The sequence below is a fragment of the Coptis chinensis genome, chromosome 3, assembly GCF_015680905.1.
Source record: "Coptis chinensis isolate HL-2020 chromosome 3, ASM1568090v1, whole genome shotgun sequence".
Classification (NCBI taxonomy): Eukaryota; Viridiplantae; Streptophyta; class Magnoliopsida; order Ranunculales; family Ranunculaceae; genus Coptis; species Coptis chinensis.
Window position 1 is genome coordinate 18,000,918 of NC_141458.1, and position 24,163 is coordinate 18,025,080.

The window sequence follows — 24,163 nt, forward strand, 5'->3', positions numbered from 1 at the left end:
AATAAGTTTTAATCGATAGCTCGTATTAAGATAGCAGACGAAAAGACATATACTACAAGGCAAAGAAGAAGATCATATTTTGGATCTCCAGTATGACCATGTTACCTTTTCAACATCTCTTTAACCAACAACAACAAAAGCAGTTCTATGACAGAAATAGAATAATAACTTGGCCGGACTTCAGATGTGGGAATACTGTTATAGAAACACGCCATCAATGCTTTTGGCTCATTTAGATGTTGTTGTTAATTCATTAATTAGATTGGTTTTGGCTTTACTATTTTTGAGAGAAACACGAAAAAAAAAAAAGAAAAAGAAACCAAATAATTAGATATTACCTCTGTTGATGAGGGTCTTTGTGGATGGAAGAGTGGTGAAGGAATGGTGGCGGCTAGCTGGTGGTGGGGGATGTAAGCGGCTCGATACTAGTTAATAGGTTTTACTTTTACTAATTGGTAATTTGGTACGATACATTTCTAATTTTCTACTAATCTAGTATATTAAGATATTATGCGGATCCGGGTCGGTTATTTTCGGTTATACTAAATCCAAACCGAAAGCACCGAACCGACCTTCTGCCGGTTTTGCCATTTAACAAAACGATCACGAAGCGTCTTAAATGGATAATCGACCATTATAGCTTTCGGTCGGTCGGGTCGGTCGGTTTAGTCGAATTACATCGGTTTTATGCACAGCGATAAGCACCCAAAACGTATTATAAAACTTTGTAGAGACATAACATTTAGGTCAATTTTGTGCTTAATAATCATGAAATAATTGCATCTTCGTGCTTTTGCGAGGTTGGAGCAACTAATGTAAAATTATGATAAAGCCGGCATTTAAGCCGCGGAATATGGAGTCTACACATGCCTTCCGATCAAGCCCATGTGAAGCCCAACAAATTCGGACTAAAGCCCAAAGACTCAAATAGTACAGAATCCAATCAGAAACGGGATTACATGCACAGAAGCATCAAACTTCCGAAGCTCATATCTCTTGAACCAGGGACTCGAATCGGCGAGTGAGCTGCTCCGACGATCCGGTCGCGATGAACTCTACAAATAGGCGGGAAGTTGTAAAAATGCCAAAAGACCGGACTGCCCTTTGGGACCGTTGACGCGTGGACCCACTAGGCGGGCCCATAAGATTTGATGAGTCATCATGCAAGTCAAGACAAAGGTGCAAATAATTGGTGCAATTTTGACACCTTGCATGAAGTTAATGAGTTAGTTGGATTTAGGTGATGATTATCTAAAAAAATGAAAGGTGTCAAATGGGAGTTAGTTGTGGATAAGTGAAAAATAAATGAGAGGAGAGTGTTTCCGTGGGGGAGAAGAGAAAAAGGCTCTCTTATGTAAAGGGGGGCTGATTTTGGGAGTTGGAAGCTTTTACTTCCTTGACTTTTACTTTTCATTTACATCCATGTCTTTAATTTTGTTTTTTTAGTTCTTAGTTTTTAGAGAAAAGCTTGTAACTTGTTAATGGGGAACTCTCTCTAGTTTTTAATAAACTCTTCTTCATTTAGGTAAGCAGGTTGTAGTTTTTCTTGTTTCATTCTCTTTCTTTTTCATTTCACATATCTTCTTGTAGTTTAATTCAATCCTAGGATCATGAGCTAAAACTCTCCCAAGGGGGAGGGTTAATGATGCTCATGTGAGGATCATGCTACAAATTTAGGATTCCAAAATCACTACTTAAAAGACTTAGGTTCTATTTTTCATCCCGTCCCCAAAATGGCCAGAGATTGACAATTATCGATCAATTGTTGTAAAAGTAGAACTAGGAGTTGGAATGATATTTCGGAGATGAAATATCATTTCAATTCTACATGCTAGCATGATATGTTTAGAGATAGGTATATTATGTTAGGGATTTGAGATGGTAGTGACTGTTTCTAAAAGACTTGTAGCTAGGCCTTGCATGAGTAGGATTAATCCTTCCCTATCTCTCTCTCTCTCTTTCATTTAACTATAAACAAACTTATAAATTTTAGATAACTTGTGTAAAAAAATCTATCTATAAAATCCTTCTCACTTAGTTCTCCAAAGTGTAGATTCCGGTTGTGATCATTTAAATTCTTGTCTTAGAAGTTGGAGCGAAATCCCTACTCGAACTTTGACATTCTCAAAAAAAAAAAACAGTGAGTAAGGAATTATTGAGTTTTAGCACGTAGTAAGTCAACTTCTAAAAACACTAAAAAGTGCAAAGATCACACGCCCCTACCTCCAGGGTTACTAGATCCATCCACAAAGAGAGACCAGGCGGTCTTGTCATTTTTATTGGTGGGTGGGATATCGGTTTCTGGTTCCCAATTTAGGTCATCGACAGGGAAATTGGCTAGGAAATCTACAATGACCTGCCTTTTTTGAAAGGTGCGTAGGACGAACTCAATGTGGTGTTCGCCGAGTTCTTCAGCCCATACTGCCATGCGAGTTGTCTTGTTCTCCTTATGAAGGATTTTCTTCAATGGGAGGTCAGTGAGTACTTTGATTGGATGCGCTTGAAAGTAAGGCCTGAACTTCCTTGCAGAATATAACAATGCAAGTACTGCTCTTTCAATGTAAGAGTAGTTCCTTTCAGCTGGCGTTAGCGTCTTACTTGTAAAGTAGATCGGTTTCTCTGAGTTGTTGTCCTTCTTGAAGAGAACCGAACTGATAGCAAAGTCTGATATTGTAGATAAAGCCCCAGCGTTTCCCCATCTGTTGGTTTTGCCAGGACGGGAGGTGTTGTCAAGTATTCTTTGAAGGTGGAGAACGCTTGGTGGCACTGGTCGTTCCACGAGAACTGCTCACCTTTTTTAAGAAGTTGTAGGAACGGTCGGCACTTGTCTGACGCCCTTGATATGAATCGGTTGAGTCTTTGCAACCATTTCGACATTTTCGTATCCGCTTCTTTTCATGCGTGGATCGGGCATATCCAAGAACGCTCGGATTTGGTCTAGGTTAGCTTCGATCCCGCATTGTGACACTTGGTACCCCAGAAACTTCCCGGAGGACGCTCCAAAAAGGTACTTTATAGATTGACTTCATTCGAAAGTGCAGTAAACTGAGAACGCTTGCTCTAGGTGAGTGAGGTGGTCACCTGCTTTCTTGCTTTTAATGACCATGTCGTCAATATAAACTTCCATGGTATCCCCTAACATGTCCTGAAACATGTCAGTGGCCAGTCGTTGATAAGTCGCTCCAGCATTCTTGAAGCCAAACGGGAGGACATTGTAGCAGTAAATTCCATGTTCTGTGATGATCGATGTTTTCTCTTGGTCTTCTTTAGCGAGTGGAATCTGGTTGTACCCACTGTATGCATCCATGAAGGACAGAAGCTCGTGGCCACAGGTCTGGTCCACAAGTCGGTCAATTCTAGGTAACGGGAAGTTGTCTTTCGGTGTTTCTTGGTTGACATTGGTGAAAACAACACAAAGGCGAACTGTGCCATTCTTCTTTGGAACTACTACTATGTTCGCGATCCAGTCTGGATAATCGACTTTTTTTATGAAACCGACTTGCTTGAGCTTTTCGACCTCATCATTGATGGCTTTTTGAAATCTCTGTAGGAACCGTTATTTTAGAATGTAAATTTTTACAAACCGTGAAAACCATGCGCAGCGGAATTAATGAGTTCTCACGATTTTGGATAAGAAATTCATACCTTTAGATCGGCTTCTTAACTCTGGGAATCCAAGCTCCACAAATCCAAAATCAACCTCTTGATCTTCTGTTGTATTCCTATATTTAGATTGGACGTTGTGTGGGCAACGATCTACCACCCTCTTCTTTCTCTCTTGGCCTCTATCACTCTCAAAATTGGAACCGATTTTGGATCTATTTTTCTTGAGCAAAACCTTGATTAATTTTGGCCATAGAAAAGAGGTTTCTTTTTATAGGCTACAACAGGGACCATGAGGCGAAATTAGGGTTGGGCCTCCTGACGGGCTTGGGCTTCCCATGCTCGCCCAGAACACACGGCTTAAGTCCGTCAATAATGGCTTATTCCACTAAAGGCCATTGTTACACTACCGCCCTAATCCCAAATTACGTGTTACGTTTATGGGCTCCATATTATATGCTAGGGGTGTCTCTTTTTGCCGAATTTCCGATTTTTCCGAAATCCGACCCGAAATTGGTCTGGCTTTGGGTGTAGTTTTCATGGGCCGATTTTCCGATTTTCCGATTTCGAAAATTCGAAAAAAATTGGATCGGATTTGGATATAATTCTAAAATCCGATCCGATCCGAAAATTCTGAAATTTCCGATATTATTGCCAATTTATTTTGAAAATATATACTTCTCTCAATATCCACTTGATTAGATCTCGACCGTTCATTCATTTTCTAGTTTTTTAGTTCCAAAAACAAAACAAAAACATAACCTAGCCGCTACTTCCCCACTTGAATTGGACCACTCTCATTGTCATTACACCGTCTGCCATAACAACAATGATATGAAAAAAAATGTCATTGAGTCATACAATGACTTCCAGACCAATCCAAAAGCCAAATTCCAATAGATAGAATATTATGTAAAGCTACTTTTAGCCTAAGATCATAATCCATTATTTATGCAGACACTTCACGCTTCAATTTCCACACACGAAAAAAGATTGAAACATTACAAATACCCAGACCTCAACAGAATGCAATGCTTGCTATTGGTGGCTACATGTTCTTTTTCTCGTTTTTTCTTGGATCACTTGTTTGAATAAAAATAGGTTTTCTCAGTAAACAAGTGCGTATTGTTGTTGGTACATTGGTGTTGTGGACATGGTTTTCTCTTCCTACAATGAACATTGGCGTATGATATTCCAAAAATAATTGAAAGTAAAGAGATCTTTGAAAATTTACCAAGTATTCCGAAATTTCCGAGTTATTCCGAAATTTCAGAAAGTTCCGAAATTGGAAATATATTTTGAATCGAAAAAAAAATTGGATCGGATTTGGCTAGCATATTAGGTTCCGAATTTTTTTTGGAAAAATTCCGAAAGAGGTTAATCCGATCCGATCCGATCCGAAGTCACCCCTATTATATGCTTGTGGATCTCCCCGTGTTTAAGATATCGAATGTCCGTTGATTAAGTCAAGTTACTAACAACTACATTAATTAACTTCTTATGTCCTTGAGTAGTACCACTCAACCTCATTGTCATGTCGGAATAAATCCACCTGCAGGGTTTACATGACAATCCTTTTGAGCTCTTCAAGGGGACATCATCAACCCGACTTCCTGCGGGTCACGGATTCCTTCTATAATCAACAACACACCTTACATACAATGTCATTACCCAATCCATCGAGTTTGTTGATTCACAAATGAATCTCACTCATTGATGATTTAAACCAATGTACAATGCACATAAGTGCCCGTTATTATATCCAGATTAAGAGGACAAGTATCCATAATAACAGAGGTGTTTGTTCTCTTATATAGTCAGTATAACAAGAAACAACCTTACTTGGTCCTGTTCAATACACACAAAGTGTACTAATGTAATCCTATAGTCAAGATAGACTAATACCAGATTATACTACAACCGTATCAATGGTTTGTCCAAATCCATCTAGGTTGTGAACGTTTACTTATACTTTATAAGGTACTAATGATATGATCTTCTGTGTGTCACCACACACCATATCATCTAAAACATAAAGTATTAGACATATGCATATAGCTAATAACATATATAATATGCATAACATTTTCCCATATGATTCTCATTCAAAATATAAAGAATTAGAGTTAATACAAAAGTAATGCTTTTAGTATATAACTCTATCAATCTCAAGGATAATCGTCGAGGTCACTGACAAACTGGTCTAGCATTAGGGTTTACATTTAATCTGTGACATGCAACATTAGGATCTATACTGGGCACATTGACATACGACCAAGCGAAAACATCTTTATTCATGTATAAAAAATTTACAAGTTAGGCCTTGAGTGTAGGGTCAAGGTTAGCCCCTACATAGACGAATTTAGGGTCGTCTTCTGTTCCTAAGTTCACTCACTCTTTTTCTGTGGGTGGGGGTGCTGCTTTTGACGATGATGCATCCTCAAGTGGATTGATCTCTGGAGATGCTTTGTCGACTTGAGGGATAGTGGAGTTGGCAGCAGGGGTTTGAGCGACCTCTGTGGTTACGACAACAAGGGCTGATGTGTCCTCTGTGGTCATGACAACAAGGGCTGGGGTGATCTCTGGAATCTGTATTGGTTGTATGACACATGATGGGGCGACCTCTGGAGTCATGACGAGTGGAGCAACAAATGACGGAGCGACCTCTAGGGTCGTGACTGGTGGAGTGACAACTACTGGAGCGACCTCTTGGGTCCTGACTGGTGGAGCACCAACGGCTTTAGCGACCTCTGGGGTCTGAACAGACGAACAGACCTTCTTGCTGGTGCCCCCAGTGTTCTGTTTTGGTGCTTTGGCTCTGACCTCACCGACCAAGTCTTTGGCCATTGTGTAGCTGGTGGGCTCGTTCCTTATGCTGATAGGTGGGTCGGCGGTCTTATTCGCTTAAAGGATTTGGTTACAATGATAAGCCTCGAGCTGATTGCTTCGAAGCTCCATCATGCCCCTAGGGCCTAGAAAATGGAGAACTTGATGCGGTGTTGCCGGTATAGCTTGCATTTGACGAATCCAACGTCGTCCTAGGATGACGTTGTAGGACGACTTGATGTCCAGGATACTGAAACGCATATTGAAGCTGACTTTATCTTCTCGTGATCCCACAGAAACTGGGAGTATGATATCACAAATTAGGTCGGCTCTGGAGCCATTGAACCCAAAAGAGGAGCAATCGGATCTATGAAGACTGACTTGGGCAAGTTCATCTCCTGGATGGTATGGTAGAACAAAATATCACACGAACTACCAGGTCAATCAGAACACGCTTGACTGTCCAATCACTAATTTTGACATGGACTACAAGTGCGTCATTGTGCGGGAGGCAAACCTTGTTAAGGTCGGCCTCTGTAAAAGTGATGTTACCTGAGCTGTATGCGACCAGAATTGCGTAGAGCAGGTGTGGCCTGGGAAGAGAAATGGTAAACTTCTTGAAGGGTGCCAACACGCCTTCTTTTCTCTCTGGACGATGTTACTGAATCATCTGGAAACGTGATCATATAAATGGTTCTGTCATTGTCACGATCTGACGAGTGTTGACGTCGCTCATGGCGGGAACGGTCTCTGGGACGTCCTCTGCTGTAGGAGCGAGCTTGAACATTGTGGCGATCAGGGCGGGGTGGAGTTCTACTACGCACCCTACGAGCCATAAGTTTATGGCAAAGATCGCCATCGGCAATGTTGGTGTAGTTCTTGATATGTCCTGCTTTGATGAGGTCTTGAAGGTAATGCTTTAACCCCCAGCACGCATCAGTCTCGTGACATTTTGCTCGGTGAAAAGCACAATAAGGCTTGTCAGGTCGATTTGTTGGTTGTCGTACATCAGGTCGGTAGTATGCAGCTCGCTTGATCTTGTCTAGTATGTAACTTGGAGATCGTGTGAGGACAGTGAACTCTCGGTTGTTGTTTGTTTTGTTCCCCGACTTCTGTTCCTGCGGTCTAGACCGCTTTTTGGTAGGTGGGGCATTGTCGGAGATCGCTGCTACTTCCTGTTCTTCTGTTAGGCCGTCACATTTTAGGCCTTCTTGTAACTTAATGTATTTGTCTACTCGAGCGTATAGCTCAGACAGCATTTCTAGACGCTCTTTCATCAGCGACTTGGAGAGGTCTATGTTGCGCACTCGACAGGCGTTGGAGAATGGCAGTGTGGCAAAGGATTCTTCAAGACCACTCTCCATGCATAACAGTTCAGCTTTGAACCGACCTAGGAATTGGCAAATGGTTTCATCTTCGCCAAATGATAGCTGGAAGAGTGAATCAAGATCAGCTTTCTTACGTTTGTTGTGGACGTACTGACTAGCAAACAGATCGGTGAGTTGCTCGAAGGTCTTTATTGAGTCTGGCTCGAGTGAAAAGAACCAATCGAGTGCGCCATCTTTGAGACTAGCGGGAAACAAACGACAATGAAGATGATCAAACTCCGGTGCATTATAGAGTGCAAGGCTTTTGTCACAGCCTGAATTTCTAAACAATTACAAAGTGAATATTTGAAATATAAATATCTCAAACATCCCTATGTTCAATTGTCTAAAAACCCAGGTTATGACGGGGTGGATACAACTCATGCCAAAACCGAAAACCCACATCATTAAAGAATCAACTTAACAACAAAATATCTCCAAAATTTCTCAATTTCATCACTTTATTAAAAGACTATCTTTCGTCCAAAAATCCTCAATATAAAACTCTAAGAATAATAGGTCTTCAACATCGTATTCTCATGTCATATGAATATGAAACTACGTTATTACATACTTCCAAAAAGATCAGACCTAATAAAATAAACTCCCAGACTGCTCCAGAAACAAATCCAAATCAAATGTCGTGGTTCCACTGCTTTCCACCTATGTTCCCAAGAACATACCCACATTGCTAAAACAAAGCAAACATGGGTCAGCAAAAATAGAATTTGCTGGTATGAGTAGACTAACAACATAAAAATATTTTCCAGACTTTAATCATCCCACAAACACATTATATGTACCCATATCTTAATCATTCTCAGCTTAGAAGACAGGTAGTTCCGTCATTTCAGCCGGCATAGTTTCTTCCCAAGCAAAACTTTCATTCTATTAACTCATTATAATAACTCATCTTAATAACTTAGTAATTGAATTAAATCTTACCGATATCCACTTCTGTATAAGGGTAGGACAGCGTCCCTGCACAAAATATTATTAAGTCCTACCTTCCTGTAAACGGAAGTTAGAAATTCTAAATAAACATATGTAAATATCCTATCAGTATGCAAATGCAAGTCCAAGCACACCCGTACAATCAAGGAATACAACTAACCCACAAGGTGAATACCTTAGTTCCTCTCTAGGGCAGTCCAAACAATTTTGTCATTCATAGCACATTCAATGAATACCCGGGTCATTCATGGCACAGTCAATGAATACTCAATTATAACGCTAACGGGTCATTTATGGCACATTCAATAAATGCCCACCTATCACATGACATCTTCAGTCATAAGTCTCATTTCCAAAACTTAATGCGTGGAAAGATCTAAAAGGGTGTGGTAAATTTGTTTACGCATTATTGAACTTTATTACATATATTATTTCAGAGAACGGAGAAGTATCTTGTTTCATGTATTTTCCGCGTTATTAATTAGATTGATGTGCGTCATATATCATAAAAGACTGATATATCACATAGTTTAATACACGTACACAGCCCCGCTCTTAAGCGAACGTCCGTAAGCGGACTCAACTTAAACACCGAAATATCGAAATACGAAATATACTTACGAAGGGTTTTAAAAAATACCCCAAACTCCACTCATATTCTCTCTCTCCTGTTCTCTCACCCATATCTTCATTCGTGATTCTCTCTACTCCTATTCTCTCTCAGTATTATCGCAAATCTCACTCTCTCTCCTATTCTCTCTCAGTATTATCGCGACTCTCTCCCTAAGAATGCCACTAAGATCTTCTCTACCCGCTTCTTGAGTCTTTGAGCTTAACCGATATTGATGGTATTCTTTTCCCTAATCTGTTGGGTGTATTTGTTCTTTGTATCTCTGATTAACAGGGAGAATACAGATTTTTTTCTAGATAACATGTATTTGCAATTGTTCTATTTTCCGACTTGTTAGATATAATTGTTGGATGTAATTCAAAGGTTTATGTTTAATGAGTATTGATTAGTATTAAGCTATGCTTCTTCCTTATTTTGTGCAAAACAAGAATTGTGGTTTTTTGGTCTATTGATGAATGAAATGCAAGAGTACAAGAAAGATTCGCGGCTTTGAAATGAGCGTGAAAATGAGCATATGGTGTAATTCAAGATCGGTAGCGGATGGCAGCCCTTTCCCTATACTGTTGGGTATCGTACCTCGACATTTTTTTTAAACAACACAAAAGAGTGAGAGCCAATCTTATACACCATCATGTATCAAGTAGTATAGAGTAGAGTTTATAATGAAAAACAAATGTTGATCAAACAGAATATATTGGCTACAAAAGGATAACATGTTGAAACAAAGGTACAACCGCTATAAATACCTTTTTCAATATTTTATGCAAGAGTGATAGGCGCCCTCTAGAACAATCTAAATCGACGCCTACACCCCAAATGCCATGAGCCGCACCCACTTTTTGTTAGGTCTAGATGTCAATTCATATAAAATCCTAGCAAAGTTGTGCCAATATTTTCCATCGAAAAGAGGATCTCTGCAAAGGCATTTTCAAAAGCTAGAAGAAGAGGTCTATTTTGTGGCTCGAGACCAGGCTCTCCAAGTATCATTCTTTGCTTTCCTGCAGACTTCAGCACGGGATGAGGAGCCTTAATCACTTTCGAAGCCGGTTATTTGCCCATCGCTCACTTGCAAGCGACCGCAATCCATCTTGACTTCGAAAGGTTATAAAGTGCTCCAACAGCTGCGGCTTGCATATCTATTCTTGGTAGACTCAAGAGATCAACTAAGCTTATATATTTGTTGGGCAAAAGGCAATAGAAATGGTTCATTGTCGATTTATTATTAACTTATTAAGTGACCAAGCAATCAAGTAGCCGCGGTGCTAGGCCTTGACGAGGAGGATCCCGGAATTCCCATGATAGCTTGGACTGCATGTTTCTCATTTAATTTGATATATGACGGCTTGGAAGATTTTGAAGATCCCGAGGTCCATGAGTGGTGCTAAATTCACAATTGTCTCAAGAGCATTTGTTACAAGCTCCTCATCCTCGGTGGAATGATCTTCTATGCATTGGAACACGATTTCTAAGCAATGTCGATCGAGCCATAATAATCTCATTTTCCGGCATAAAAGAGAAGTTACGAATGATATTTGGCGGCAGCGGAATGCTTCTTTGCTTTTCGCTTCGGCCTTTTTCGTCTAGATTAAACAAGACATCTTCATCGAACCACCATTTAGAGGGATGATGGTTTATTGAGTTTTACGCCCTAAGCTCGCGGTACTAGATGCGGATGGTGCTAAGCCATGGTGAAGCCGCTTCATCCTCGATCTAATGCCTCAGTATTCACTTCCGAACCGAAACAGCGAGTTCGCACCTAACAATCTCACCCTAGGAGTTCTTTTAAGCTCGTTGGAAGAGCTATGTCACGCCAATCATCTACAATTTGAAGAACGCATCCAAGCAAACCAGGTATTTTAGCAAGAGGGATAGCATCTCTTCTCACTTCTTCTTTCTCTTTGAAAGAAAGCAATGTGAAGTGTGTTCAATGCCCATGTCAACTCACTTTTCAGTCCACTCTGAAGTGCACACAAGAACGATTCTTTTGTTATTTTGATCAGATAAGGAGTTATGAATTTGAAGTGAAGGACCAAGTAACAGACTAAATTTGGAGCTATTGCTTCGCTCCCGAACCGAACCACCGATGCATTATTCAGGTTACCACTTCCTATTGACGCCCTCTTTTCCCTCGGAGGTGCCGATGTCGACCCACTTCTCGCCTCCGCCTACCTTGCTCTGCTCCCTCTTCGCATCTCTCTCTCTTGTTATCGACAAATTTGTTAGTTAACTTTTGTATTGGTTATTTCTAGTTTTTTGACATGTTGGATGTAACTCAAAGTATTGAATTCAAGATGAAAATAGTATCATGCAATGCTTTCTTATTTGGTGCCTTTGAAAAAGCAAAAGTACAACTGGAAGTATCTGAGATAATTCCAATCAAACACATGATTAATATGATACATATGCAACCAAATGGGTGCTACATTTCTCGTTCATATGCATTATTAACTACCTTCTTTCCTCGCGACATTGCTCTGGATTTCATCCGTAACAATTTGTTTTTCAACCGTGTAATGCTTGCTCTAAACATGAAGAGGAGGCGCATCATAACTATGCTTCTCAATGTGAAGAAGTAACAATGCTTTGGCAACACCACCTTAAAGGCGAATCGCATGTCGGGCCAAGCGAGCAAGCATGTGTCTTTATTACCATTGCCTTCCGATACAATCACAACATATTGAGAATGAACCGGAGAAGGATGATCCACACTCATGAATTCTGATCTCACAACCCAAATTTTTGTTTGGGTATGAGAATAGGCCTTGTAGAAAAATTGAAAACTGTTTCCTCCTTAACCCCATCAACTCCCATAGTTTATCACTGTTCTTGAAACACTTCTCTTTCCATCTAATTTTAAGGAACTTCAAAAGATCGAAACGAGTATAAAGCTTCCTCCAAACTCAACTCATAATTGTTGTGTATCTTCGTTGGCGTGATGTCGATAATGGCACAACCAAAACACTTCAGTTGAGTAGATCAACCTGCTCACTTTAAGAAGTTCAGCATGACCCGTGAGCAAAGCCACACCTACCATCTTTAAAGACGAGGAAACCAGGGAGAGATTACGTGGCGTTGAAAAGTTGTTAAAATGAGGAAAGCTTTGGACACGATGAATAAACATAAGAAGACTTCCGACCCAAAAAAAACAATGTATGTCAAAGAGGAACCCTCAATAATACAAATAAAAGTGGACAACTCATAACTCATTAGTTAACATATATCTAAAATCAATAGAAAGACGGATGGAGAAAAGAAGGAGATACTTATTGCTTCTCAAATAAAAATAACGTAACAGAATTATGCTTCCGAATAATGACGATTGAGATACTCTAACATTCAGATCCTACATTGAAAAATTTCTCATTGACTAGAAAAGAAAATGTAATAGAACTTTCTTCAAAATCCTTACCGGTTCATATCTACTACTATATATTTTCGTGAGATTGCTCTGCGGATTCCACCTTGCAATCATTAGTTCCTCAACAAAGTAATGCTCAAACAAGAACATGAGATTGAATCAAAAGCACTAATCCTGATGTGAAAAACCAACACTATTCCCCGTGAGAGAGAGAAAGAAAGTACCAGGAGAGAGGGAAATAGTCGTGGTAAGTTTGGACTTTGGAAAGAAAGAGAAAGAGCGAGTCATGATAAAACCCTTCGTAAGAGTATATTTCATATTTTGAAATTTCGGTGTTTAAGTTGAGTCCATACGTCCGCTTAAGAGTGGGGCTATATATATATATATATATAGGGATGGGATAGAGGCACAGTCACTGTAGCCACATTCTAGGCACAGTCGATCTAATCCACCGATCTGTTTCCAATAAACGAAATTTCAGCCCTCGGATATTTTTAGAGTTCTGAAAATCAAAATAACTCAATATAAAAGTCGATAATCTTGCGGAGGGTTTTTTCTCTCCTTCTCTCTCCCCAATTTGCTCCAAATGCACAAACCAACACCTCCAACACAAAATCAAACAAAGATTCGAATCTGGCATGTGTACTTCTCCGTCTCGCATCCTCCAACAAACTTGTCAAATAGAAAAAGAATTGAAAACCCTCACTCTCTCTCCTCGTCTCCTTTAACAGGTATGAAGAAGCAGAAACACAACAAATGAGTTTAAAGGGTTCGATAAAGGTGATTTCTCAGGGAGTAAGAAAAGGAAGAAGTGATTGATGGATTGTGTTCATCTTCTAAAGGATGTTAATTGTGTAGTAAGTGAGAGCTCTGAGAGGTACCAATTTACTTTTTATTGTTTTTATGACCTACCAAGTCTCTTGGTCTAGTAGTTGTCTATATCTTGATGCAGTAGGTTATTTCCTAATTTTTGACTTCCAAATAAATGAAATAGATTAACTGTGACCAGTTTACCAATATTATCATCTTGGGTTGCAACGATTTTTTTTTTCCTTCCTAGTATGTAGATATTTATCTTTTTCTTCCGCTTGCAGTGATGAGTTTCTAGAGAAGGAACATGCTGGTTTACCATCCGTTTGTTTAGTCTATTGTTTGTGTATAATGATTTTTCTTGCTGTTCTCTTTCCCTGTAGTACCTCTGTGAGGTTTTACAGGAAAAAGGATGGGTGTCATCTATAATGCAACTTGTCTGACATTGTTTCTTGCTATAGATCCCACATCTTCTAGAGCTTCGGCATAAATCATAAATGCAAAGTGGAACATTACCCGCTTTTTTAGTTTGATGGGTTGGAGTTGCAGAGACACCCAAACCCGTAGGATCACATGGTAAGTTTAGTCTCGATTCCTTAATATGCTAGTATATGTGGAAAAACATAAGGAGTCAAAAGTCAAATAGGGATCATGTTTTTGTATTCATTTTTTATGATTTTCCTCTTTGTAAGATCTCCTTCTATATCTATCAATATTTTTTTATGATTAAATCGGCATGTGTTGTGTGGCTCTGTTTTCCTGCAAAATCGAGCTCTATAGTCTTAATAGAGCACGATTCTTAGGTACTAAAACGTGTTCTTAACTTCTTATGCCTTATGGAAAAGACCACACCATGGTAGAACCAGTCCAAAATTTGATTAAAAAGGGTGCTCTATTACAATTGACCACAGTTTAAAAATGTGTTCTATCGACCTTTATGTAGTAGTGCAGGTTGCTGGTGCTATCTGACCTCAGTCATTTCTGTATTTGCGCAGGAACCCAATTATGAGGATCCTCTTAATCATGATGCAGCTACAGTCTTGAGGGACAACCCAAATGTTAGAAGGGCAATGAGTGGTGGGTATGTAGGATAGACACGCTTCATCCGGTGCACGTGTTTAGCAATAGTCAGTTCCCATTTTCCTGTGTTTCAAGGTCTAAATGCTGTAAAAATGGTTAAAGGTCAACTTTTGGGTTTCTTTTTGCATTCATGGCCCCTGTGAATTTCTTGAGAAAAAATTTATGGGAGAAAGATGTGTATGTATACTAGTGTAACTTCAAACTTATTTGTGATGTTGGTTGGAAAGACTGTTCTTATGTCAAACAAGGATCCGTTCAGAGAATGACATACGTTATTGCATCATTTCAATCTTTTAGTCCATTCTCATACAACAAGATCAAAACTATTTGCTGCATTTTGAAATTGTACTTTTTTGAGCCTGCAAGTCAATCTAAAATCCTATTTTCCGAGTCATGGAACAAAGTGGGTGACAAATTCACAATGACCATAAAATTCAGCTTTGGTGTGCATGCTGTAAAACGTTATGGCAGCACATTCCAGCAGAAATACGTCGTAAAAACCTGATTTTATGTTTTGTCTCGTATTGGGAGTAGGTATAAATAGCAGCACGGAAGGGAGGCAATAATTGTGTATTAGGACACAATATTCTTTTCCAATATTCTTGCATAGTTGGCGAACAAGCAATCAAGAACTTGCATCTAGCAATAAGCGAACAAGCAAATAAGCTAGGATGCATATCATCCATCGCAACTAAAGACACAAAATGTGTAACCATAGCTCTAATATAAGACTTTTGCCCTGATCCCGAGCAACCAAGGACCTAACATAAATTCTTTTGATCCCATAATATAAAGATGACAGTATCTTTAATCAACAACAAGGATGCTAGTCATTAAGTCGGTTTATTATATTTCAATTTACAACTCTGCCTCACAAGTCACAAGTTACAAAAACTAAAAAAAATTCCATCAGTGGTTTGCTAAACACCTTTACAACAATTACAGAGAGCAGGGTAAAGCAAACTCTTAAGCGAAAAAGAAAAAAGAAGAAAAGAAACTTGAACATAAAATTCTGCCATTAACAACTCGTCTACAAAAGAGGCTTTTCCAGTGGAAAGAAAGAATCACCTCGTATCATGAATACTCTCTTGCTCTTTCAAACTTGCCAGTCGAGCACTCTCATGGTCTCCGTTTATATGTAAGATACAATGGGCTATAAAACAGGCTCACGACAAGCCAAATGGCGGGGCCATCACGGAGAAAAGACCTCTTGAAAGTGCAAAAGCCTCCTGTTTGGACCCAAACAAAGTGGATTCACAAACTTTGGATCATACCCATAAATCTTCTCTCGAAAAGAATCCCAACTATGGGGGCTGCAAATGATGAGAAGGATCCTTCAAGGCACGATCAAATGCATATATCATCGTCCGATGCTTAGTAGGAACCACCCGGCCGAAGATTGGATTATTTGCACAAGTGGCACACCAACTAATCATAAGTCCCATGAAGAAGAGGGTTGTGGCAACGGTGAACCGACTATTTATTTATTGTGCGTGGAATAACAATCGGAAGGAACCATGAAAATGGTATGCCCATGAAGGTACTAAACCTGGGCACACATGATCGCGACACGAGTGTGGATAAATGCGAGACATCTTATCTGCTATTACTCCACCAAGAAAAGATCCCATAGCACATCCAATTGCGAACAAGCAGAGGAGGCCGACCACATTGTTATTGTTAAAGCCTGCAATTAGTAAAACGTAATATTTTATCAAAGTTTGGATTAACGGTACAAACTATTAGTTCAAACCAAATTGTAAAGACCCTACTTATTTGAATTTACATCTATGCTAACCAATTAGTTCGAACCGCATTATAAAGAACACCATGGCAGTCCACGGTAGTGACCCAACAATGCCTTGCAAGACAATAATCCAAAGGTTTGCACTCTTATTACAGCTTTCATGGCTATCGAGGGAATCCATCCAAGCGGATGGTGAACCAAAGATGTTCCTTCTCTAGAAACTCATCCGCAAGCGGAAGAAAAAGATAAATATCTACATACTAGGAAGGAAAAAAAATCGTTTGCAACCCAAGATGATAATATTGGTAAACCGTCACTGATCAATCTGTTTCATTTATTTGGAAGTCAAAAATTAGGAAATAACCTACTGCATCAAGATATAGACAACTACTAGACCAAGAGACTTGGTAGGTCATAAAACAATAAAAAGTAAATTGGTACCTCTCGGAGCTCTCACTTACTACACAATTAACATCCTTTAGAAGATGAACACAATCCATCAATCACTTCTTCCTTTTCTTACTCCCCGAGAAATCACCTTTATCGAACCCTTTAAACTCATTTGTTGTGTTTACGCTTCTTCATACCTGTTAAAGGAGACGAGGAGAGCGGTGAGGGTTTTCAATTCTTTTTCTATTTGACAAGTTTGTTGGAGGATGCGAGGCGGAGAAGTACACATGCGGATTCGAATCTTTGTTTGATTTTGTGTTGGAGGTGTTGGTTTGGGCATTTGGAGCAAATTGGGGAGAGAAGGAGAGAGAAAACCCTTCGCAAGATTATCGACTTTTATATTGAGTTATTTTGATTTTCAGAACTCTAAAAATATCCGAGGGCTGAAATTTAAGTTTATTGGAAACGGTCGGTGGATTAGATCGATTGTGCCTAGAATGTGGCTCAAATGGTATGTGCCTCTATCCCACCCCATATATATATATATATGGGGAGGGAGGGATACTGACCATGAATCTTGTAGCCACATTCGGGCACTGATGAATCCCAACCATTCATCCGGTGCAATCCAACGGATGTCACAAAAACTTGACGAAGCAATCGCGAGTTCTAAATGACTAAATATGAGAGGGTATTTTTCGGAAACAAAATTTGACCGAAGCAAAAATAGAATTTGCTCTCCAATTTCACCCGATCTCTCTCCAAAATCTATAAAGGAGAAAGCAAAAACAAAATTTTTTTGTGTGCAATCCATAAAGGAGATTCATTTTGAAGAAGAAATTAGCGTGATATATACTTGGTGATCTTGATTTAGAACAACTTGATGTTCAACTTGGTTATGGTACTCTTCAACTTACCGACCCTAGCTCTTAATGTTGATTATATCAACCAAAAGGTATGATATATATTTTTTTAATTGTGAATTTGGGTCTGGGCTTTTGATTTTATGTATGTGTGTGTGAGAATTGTTGGAAATTTTGAATTTTTTAAGCAGAGTTTTTGTTTGTGGGCGTTATTGATGAAAGAACGAGTTTGTGAGTTAAGACTTGTTTTTACAACTAGGTGTTTTGAACTGTCCGTGAGATTTTATGAGAGGAGAGAGACATCGTGAGAAAGAGAGGAGAGTAGGTTCATGAATAATCATAATTGATTGATAAACTATTTTTCAATAAGAATCTGTCTAACTACATGTTTAACTATGTAGCTTCTTTCTTAGGAGACGTGACATTAGTGTAGAGTGTGTGAAACTTTGGTTTGCGACCCATGTTATCTTTTGTTTTCACAGTGACACAGAAATTCGCGAGCCTAAAGATAAAACCCACTCTCCACCACACACACTTGACAAGTAGGAGATTGAATTACGGAAAATGAAAGGATAGATACATTTCTTTGGATATCACCTTGTACAAGAGATTGAAGTCGCGGACAAAGGCAGTCTAAAAGTAGTTGGATAAGGCATGCCATAGGAAAAATAAGAATTGTCTAAGTTGCAAGATTCCACGAGCGAATTAAGAGTAGTAGTGTACTTCTAGTTTCCAACAAGAAGTGAAATCCACAACTAGGGGAGAATGATCAACTTATACTTAAGAGTGAAAAGGCCTTTGTAGGAGACTTCCATTTTCTCTTTTTCTTTTGTGATTCGAAAATAATGCTTAAAGAGAGTGATGTTAGTTGTTTTGTCTTATCAGAATAGTTCAGTTTTCATTTTTTTTCAGCTTCATCATTCCTGTTTATGAGCTCAGTGATTTTATAAGCTATGAAGACTCAACTTAAAAATTCAAATTCTTTCATTTGGGTTTTCGTGTAGATACTGTTAGTTTTAGGATTTTAATTCAAATTCAGGTTCTTTCTATGTTATGTTATCTGTGGGATTTTAATATTTTCGTTTGTTCAAGGCATTACACTGTTAGTTTGAGTCATGCATTACTATAAATCTTTTCTTGGGCTGAATAATGACAAACATGATTTTTTAGGACAGGGTGATGTTGTGCATCATTATGAAGATACAATTTGTCAAGAACTGTTTGTTAAGGCTGAATAATGAATGTAAACATGATGCCCTGAAAAACTATAATTTACCCAAGCAGTGAAACTCTCTGTGAACTGTGTTGGACACTAGTCTTTTCCTTGTTTATGCTTATAGATTGATGAAGTGGATAGGATGCTTTATGGCGAGTTGTTAATTGATCTTTGTTTAGGTATCTAGGAAAAGATGACTGATCTTAGTTGTTTATTGTTCAGGAAGCGAAGCCTACTGACTCCACCCCTGATGCCACCATTGAATGTTCCGATCTACAATTTGTACCATCCGTTCTGGTAGCTATGCTTATATTGGTCCGCGGAGATATATGGAAGATGAACACATTCAGATTGATGACTTATCCCGCATTACTTGGGGTCAATCTGTAGCTGCCCAACTCAAGTGCTTTCTTTGGGGTGTTTGATGGTCATGGTGGCCCCGATGCGGCAGCATATATGAAGGAGAATGCTATTAAAATCTTCTTTAAAGATGCTGATTTCCTGCAAACAATGAAGTTTTGATGATGTTTTCTTAGAAGCGGTTTGAAAACTCCATTCGATTTCGTTTTTGTGAACTTGCATGCAATAGAGACTTGTGTTTTGTTATGTTAACTTGTGCTTTTTACTTGTTAGTATTCCTACTGAGTTCTGATGGTGATCCACAAGTAGATGTTTTATAGGTGTTACCTTCTCTAGGGAACATCATATCACATAATATGTCTGTCGCGTGTTTGGTTTGGTACAATTATTTAGAGATTAATTCTAAGTCAGTTTGTCCGTTCTTCATGTTTTGTTTTTTGGTCTGTTAGAATTATCATTATTGATTGCATGTGATGGATAAGTAAGTGCATTCGTTTCATGGTGATATTGGCAGTCGCTATGTTGGTATAGTTCACTTAAAAGGGATTTCAAAAGAATATGAACTTTTACGTCCTCTTAATACCATTTGATCCCTTCAAAGTTGTGAAAAAAAGAATGGCCTCTAAAGAGTTTGCAAGCTAGAAAACTGTTAATTTTATAGGGGATAGAAGAACACAGATAGTAGCTAAGGTCGTATTATTAGTATATACGAAAGAAATTAAAGAAGAAAAAATTCTTGAAGCAAAATCAAGAGTCTCATTCACCTTGCATCCAAAACAAATACATATCAAGCGACGACCCCTCTCTCTTCACAATTAGAAAACAAAAACAACTTTTACATCTCACATTCATCAACAATCGTCTCTTCGGTTAAAACTCTTCATGGATTGTCCGAACTCGACAAAGAATTTCCCAGGAACAAGCATCTCATCAACAATATCGGCCGGTCCTTCTTCAGTTAAAAGTGAAGCATCTGATTGAAACATACCCTTGTGCTGCTTCAAGTTGAAAATAATGGAAATTTAATCGACTAATATGTTAAAAAACAATTTGAAAAGCTAAAACAACTTACTCAATGTTCACCGTCTCGGTTCACTGCTAACAATAATCCTTGCACCAACACAATCAAGACTGCGACTGTCGCGGAAGCTTTAAGATTTCCTTCTTTCAAAAATGCTTCCACCATTCTATTCCAAATCTCTTCACCTTTTTTCGGATCATCTATCACAGCAACAGCCGTCGGTCCAGCACCACTAATAGTACACCCAAATGCGCCTGCCTCAAGTGTTGCACTCTTCACCGCTTCCATTCCAGGAATCAATGGTGTTCTTTTGGGTTCGACAATCTTGTCCAATGACATTGCCTTACCCAATACTCTCAAATCTCCTTGAAGCACTGATGCAACCAACGCTCCTGCTTGACTACTCTTCCAAATATGTTCCTTCATACTGATTTCAGTCGGTAATACCGCCCTCATTTTCTTCGTTGGGGCTTCAAATTCAGGATTAACAAGAACAAAAAACAAGTCCTTATCAAATGGAGCCATACATTGCTAGTAATAATTAAACATATAAGCAGACAATACTCATATTCAATCATCTTTCTTGATAGTTCCGAATTTTCAGATAGATTGACAAGAGCTTGAGCTGCAGGTTCTGAAATCTCCTGAAACATAGGAAAAAAATTGAGTAGCCCATACATATATTATTCTGAAATTCTGAGAATGAAATGGGCACCTTATTTTCAGCCAAGAGACAAGGCGATTGAAGGAAACACAATCTGAGAATAGTAATGAAGAGTTTGCAATCCATCTTGAGAACTGTCAAATCTCTCACTATATCAACGACTCCCTTCTTTTACGGAAAAACATAAAAATGAAATTCAATTAACAAAGTAAAACAATGAAGAAAGAGAATAAAAGATGTGTTCTTTTTTTCATGGTTAGTTGAAAAGTGACAAGAGAAGAGAGTAATATGGAAGTTACTTGTAGAGAAGGGAAAGAAAGGAATTGAAGGAGTTCTTCTAGCTCAGTCGCCATTGGCAAATAAAGGTTTTGAGGTTTTCGATTTCTCAGCAGAGACAAAGAGAGAGGAGAGAGCAATCGCGATTCTATTTGGAGAGCAAATTCTATTTTTGGCTTCGATCAAATTTTGTTTCCTAAAATACCCTCCCATATTTTGTGATTTAGAACTCGCGATTGCTTCGGTCAAATTTTGGTCACATCCGTTGGATTGCACCAGATGAATGGCTGGGATTCACTGTGCCCAGAATGTGGCTACAGTGCCTGTGGCTGTATCCCTCCCCTATATAAATAAAGATCTTAGCCTAAAGCCAAACATGCTAATAGCCCTAGACCTATCATAATAGACCTAATCTTAGTCAGGTCAAAGGTCAAACTGGGTCAACTCTAGTCAACCCTGGTCAACAGTCAAAGTCAACCTGCCAAAACCCCAAAGACTAAGGCCCAAAGGATTTAGTCTTTCCCAGGCCCAATTTAACATAATTTAAGCCCATAAATGAAATTCCAAAACTTAAAACACTCAAGCCCACCCACGAAGTTCGGCCCAAGCCCAACAACAAATAAAAATCTCACTATTCATCTTCCTCTCTCTCCCACTCTTCAGCGCCTCCAACGCCACAGCAACCACCACAACCACCACTCGGCACCCCCTATTAAACCCATCTGTTTTCATCCCCACAAAAAACCCAACCTACCTATACCATCAACTCTCAATTTCCTCCCTTATCAAAACCCGCAATATTTCCGCCATTAACGACCTTGTCGAAGCTTAACAACACCAACACATTCAAATCCACCCATCGGTTCCCCGACAACAACAACCCATCTATTCTTCACTAGACAATAACCAACAACCAAGGAAAATACCACCACAACCACCATTCAATCGACAACAACAAAGCAAAGATATAACTTCATCAGGCAAACAGTTTACACTCGCAGCAAGCAATAAGTTTTGAGTCCATATAAGAACAATTAACTATATCATTCAATGGAAACTCGATTTCATTCCTGGTTAAACAAAAAGATAAATCTTCAACTTTCCATCGATATCAGATGACGAGTTTACAGTATATTTGTTCCTCTGCGTTAACAATCTTATAAAATTCTTTGTTTTATACCATTTAGTTCAAACAATCACACGCGTATACAACCACATTTTCGACCTTTACAGTCGACAGAAAAAATAGAAAAATGATGATTCAGCAGTAAATCAGTGTTTTAGAATTTTCCAAAATATAACATTCTATATCGTTGAAAGTATCTACTCACCAATACAGAACTTATTTGCTCCTCCTGTTGTCAGCAAGATCTCCAGCAAGAAACTTCTCTCTTTCCTCTCTGTGAAACTCTCTTTTCTGTAAAACTCTCTGTTTTTTACCAACCCTATTTTTTTTCTTTTCTGTTTTTAAAAAACCCCCGAAATAGGGAAGAGGGTTTATCCTATAAACCCACGTCTCCTATTTCCACTAACACTTATCCTATTTTATTTTATCTATTATCCATTATTATTATTGTTATTATTATTATTATTCTAGTAATAGGAAAAGTAAAAGAAAAACACGGGGTGGTATAGCTTTGAATATAGCGAGCTACGTGCTGACCAGGACACGTGCTGCCATCATACATCAGAAACCGTGGTTGGACGAAATCTGGGGGAGAAGCTTTACTAAGTACCTCAATAGTGAACAGAGACGCTCGGTATGTCTTCAACATTTTCTGAATGATCTGGGTGGCATCTTTCTTAACTGCACTTTGGTCGATCCGTTGTGACAATTCATTAATCTGTTGATTAACCTCGTTGATGTCGTCCTCTGCTAAGGCACCTGGTGGATTTTGTGTGTCCACTTGTGCACGTAGTGTAACATTCTCCTACCTGAGTAGGGTGATTTTCTCGTTCATCGTTCCTAATTGACCTGCTAGACTTTGGATCTGAGCTTCGAGGCTTGCCATGCTTCATGGGCTTGAGAATTTTGCTTTTTGGTTTTAAGATTTGGGAAGTGGTTTCTCAAGAAATCGAGACCACAGACGGCGCCAATGTAAAGGAGCGTTTTAGTTCACCTTTACATAGATTGAATAAGGTAAAGACCGAGTTCGTTGATGAGCGAACTACCTACGTATCTTCTCTTAATTCTGGGGGGGGGGAGAGAAGAATCTGGTCTGACGTAGTTCATGTAGGTGATATTTATAGATATTGAGGGTACAGATCCACGAGACATGTGTACTGCCATGCACAAGTGTGGGGTGGAGATTAAGAATGAGTGTTAGGTTGGCTTTGGTAGGAATTATGTGATGATTGGGAGTGGTTGTAGTAGTTTGTTTATCACGGTGATTGGAAGTACAGGTATGGCTCTGGTAATGATTGCTTCTGGATAAGGGATGGTGTCATCAGATGAAGCGTTCTACTTGAGGTCGTCTATTCGACCTGTGATATCTTGTAGCGAGCTGAGATGGACCACCTACATGAAGCGAGCTCAACACGAAGCGATCTTGGGGGCAAGAATGAACACGTGCTTAATATTCCTGAATGAGAATATTACTCCCTCACAACGACAATTGTCGGCTTATAAGCTTCCTTGTGATGATAAAGAGGTGTTTCTTTATAACCGAGCGAGGCTTGTTAATGATTCTCCGATTCCTGCGTTGGAGCAAGTGGATGTAGCTGAAATTGCTGAACCTCCTTCGCCAACGTCTTAGTTAAAACACATCCTTTAGATGATGCATTAGACCCTAGCGGCTTTAAAGCATTGCCTTTGTATGAGAGGCGGTTTAGATACCATTTCCAACGCGGACGTGCTATATTCAATTGTACTCTTTTTTGAAATTTGAGAATTATGAGAGGCTTTTGAAAGAGCAAAAGGTACAAGAGAGGGCATTGGAAACAGTGAGGGGAGTATGGATCATTATTATAGGATGATACTGACAAATGTACATGGAT

At 39.1% G+C, this 24,163-nt stretch overlaps 2 pseudogenes; both read right to left on the reverse strand.

Annotated features, from left to right (window-relative positions):
- Window positions 1–10,627: 10,627 nt before the first annotated feature.
- LOC147508372 (armadillo repeat-containing protein LFR pseudogene) lies at window positions 10,628–12,094 on the reverse strand (annotated as a pseudogene).
- Window positions 12,095–20,284: 8,190 nt separating this feature from the next.
- On the reverse strand, window positions 20,285–20,859 carry LOC147508373 (homoserine kinase pseudogene; annotated as a pseudogene).
- Between the last annotated feature and the right edge of the window lie 3,304 nt (window positions 20,860–24,163).